Source organism: Asterias amurensis, chromosome 7, assembly GCF_032118995.1.
Source record: "Asterias amurensis chromosome 7, ASM3211899v1".
NCBI classification, from domain to species: Eukaryota; Metazoa; Echinodermata; class Asteroidea; order Forcipulatida; family Asteriidae; genus Asterias; species Asterias amurensis.
Window position 1 is genome coordinate 6,141,097 of NC_092654.1, and position 3,266 is coordinate 6,144,362.

A 3,266-nucleotide genomic window follows, 5' to 3' on the forward strand; every position below is an offset into this window, starting at 1 on the left:
AAAATGAAGACCTAATTTATCCCTACCCAATCCTGCAAACAAAAACCTACGGTCTCTTGTGGCTGATTTGTTACAGATTTTCAAATATTTAAAATAAAACACCTTTAAGATGATGTCACAGGACAGGTGATGATGTCATAATGACATCCTTGTGGGAGATGTAAATACTGTCTAACAAAATCATACCCTGGGCACTATATAGACATGTAGTGTGACGCGAACTGCTTGATTTCCTCAGAGAACATGTGACCATGTTTGTCTTTCTCCATTGACTTCAGCTCATTTTCAATCAGCGTGAAAGTATTCGGTCCGAAGTTCAGCTTCAACACCTTCAACTGTCCCTGGTTTATCATTTTTTGATCTTTGCATACATGTGCTCTTCTGCAACATTAACAGTTTTTAACGGAGGAGGTTGTGAGCCAGGATCCGCTGTCAGCATTTTTCTTTTAGGTGGAGGCCTCTTACTCACTTGCTTCTGTTGTTTATGTGGTGGGTAAGCTGGAAAGATGGAGGGTACAGCAGACTCATGATTCCATGTTGAATATTTTCTCGGTCATCTCTGGGATGATTACCTGTAAATGTAAACTTGGTTGTTTATAACATATTTTATAGGTTTGAAAAAATATAGCAAATTCTTGCTTTCAATTGATTTATTTTTGTAAATCACAGTAGGAATGGCCAACAACACTTCTGTAGGGTCATTCCGAGTCAATTCAACCTTTGTAACATGACCGTCAAATCACCCTTTGTAACCTGATCAACATTCTGATGTGGATCTTGGACTCCCTAAAGAAACTCCAAGAACTTTTGACTAACCAGCATGACCTGCCGCATTCGAACATCCATATCTCCGAAAGCAAATCAGATATACACTTAAAGACACTGGACACTATAAAGACTAGTCTTCACACTTGGTGTATCTCAACGTATGCATAAAATAGCAACCTGTGAAAATTTGAGCTCAATCGGTCGACGAAGTTGCGAGATATTAATGAAAAGAAAAAAACACCCTTGTCGCACCCTGGTCACACAAAGTTGTGTGCTTAGACCTCAAATTCAAAATCCGAGGTCTCAAAATCAAATTCGTGGAATTGGTGGAAAATTACTTCTGTCTCGAAAACTACGTCACTTCAGGGGGAGCTGTTTCTCACAATGTTTTATACTATCAATTCTCCCCATTACTCGTAATCAAGAAAGGTTTTATGCTAATATATAATTTGAGTACTATTACCTATAGTGTACACTGCCTTTAAACATAATTTTAAAGCTCTTGAAATAGCCTTCATTTGTTAAAACAAAACCACAATTGTAACATGTGTTCTTTTTCATTGTAATATTTTAGTTTGGGGATAGTCAGATTCCAAAGCATGTTAAGTTGACAAGGAATGACCCTGTAAATTAAATAAGTACAAGTAAATACAAACCTCTCATGTAGTCATCCTTCTTGAAGTGCTCACTGCACAACCTGATTGCCGTCACCCACTTTAGTGAGTATAGCCTGCTTTCCAAGAGGAAATCTGAATTAAAAAGAAAATCCCATAATAAATTAACCATGTTTTAATGAAGGCATCTTATAATCCTGGGATAGATTGCATCTTACTGCAGGCATGAATTCCATAAACCCCTTTTGTGATTGGACATACAAATTTTGTGCTAAAAAACTAGTTGTCAATGATGAAATGGAATAATTTTACCCATTGTTGACGTCACATGTAATGTTGACGTCACGTGTATACCCACCTGGCAAGACCCAATATTACTTAACTTGGAAGTTGGAGACAACATTCACGAAAAGTAGCACCCAGTCAGATCCTGAGATTGCAGATAGGTTTTTGGTCTAGAAAACGCTATTCAATTAAATTTGACAAAATCCTTTTTCAACAGTAACAGTACTCTCAGGAGAGCTTTCTTGTTTTATTTTATTTGTATGATGAGTATATGAACTCGGATAAATAAAAACGACCAACCAAGGCAGGATTTGTCAACATAATTTGTCTTTAGTCCTCCCCATATGCATGCATTGGCCATGATTTCCGTGCGAAGGATCTACAGTGTACATGTTTATCTGTTTCTGTAGCCTACAACATTGTTCAGCACTTCAGAATCGATTTGAATAGAACTTGCCACTGCTTGCCATCAACAATTAAACTTAGCCCAAAACGTTAAGAATGTACCACATAGTTTATAACTCTAGTGAAAATATGTAATGTTTATTCATGGAGGAAGGACCCATCATCCGCGAACTTTCTCAACAAGAAAGTTACATATAGTCATGATAGGCCTAGTACATTTTCATTACGGCAATTCTGTCCAGTTTTCGGACACGGGAAAAAAAACGTTCATATGTTATTCTTATTTAGTTATTAAAATAAATTAGTGTGAAAAGTACCTTGAAATACTCACTTATTAAATGAGAGAACACCTCCCATGACTCGACGGTTGGTGCAGTCATAAGCTGCACAACTTTCAGGCATTTTACTAACGATTTGTTAGACTGTGCGGGAAAAATTAGTGGCTTTCCTACGTTCAATCAATGGTTTACATGCACAACAGATACGGGCAAAACACACGCGATTGAATTTTATGCCCGGTTTCCAAATGTCGACACGACGTCCTTGTCGGCACAGCATACAGCCGAGTGCGCCCTCTAGGTCTTATTATATAGCTCTATGGTAGTGCCAAGTAAATTTTTGGATAGTAAAGAAATTTTGTACAGTATTTTCTGCCAAACAGGTATTAACTGGTGGGCACTGTAGTGTTATTCACAGTGAAAGTTTTTTAATCTTGGGGGAAGGAAATCTTGAGGGATTCAAAAGCGTCTTTGGGAGAACGTATTTTGAAACGTAACCGTAGCTGCATATCTTGGAACGTAAGCGTAGCTTGACTCGGGATTGAAAGCGTACTTTTTGATATTGTAGCGTAACCTAATAGTATCTTGGAGTGTATAAGCGTAGCTGAGTAGCTGCGTAGCTTGAACGTAACAGTATCTTTTGGTGGAGCGTAAGCATATCTTGGAACGTAATTCGTAGCTGCGTATCTTGGAACATAAGCGTAACTTGACATGGGATTGAAAGCGTACCTTTTGATATTATAGCGTAACATGAAGGAACGTAAGCAGATCTGTAAGCGCAGCTGAGTAGCTGTGTAGCTTGGAACGTTGACATCTTTTGGAACGTAAGCATATCTTGGACTGAAGCGTAGCATCTTGGAACATAAACGCAGCTGCGTATCTTTGAACGTACGCATAGCTTGACTCGGGCTTGAAA

The 3,266-nt window shown here is 38.3% G+C and overlaps 1 long non-coding RNA gene across 1 annotated transcript; it reads right to left on the reverse strand.

Moving 5' to 3' along the window:
- Positions 1 to 222: 222 nt before the first annotated feature.
- On the reverse strand, positions 223 to 2,651 carry LOC139939833 (uncharacterized). The gene is made up of 3 exons (XR_011786356.1): positions 2,404 to 2,651; positions 1,425 to 1,517; positions 223 to 572 (listed from the first exon to the last, which is right to left on the reverse strand). It is a non-coding gene; the product is annotated as an uncharacterized lncRNA (long non-coding RNA).
- Between the last annotated feature and the right edge of the window lie 615 nt (positions 2,652 to 3,266).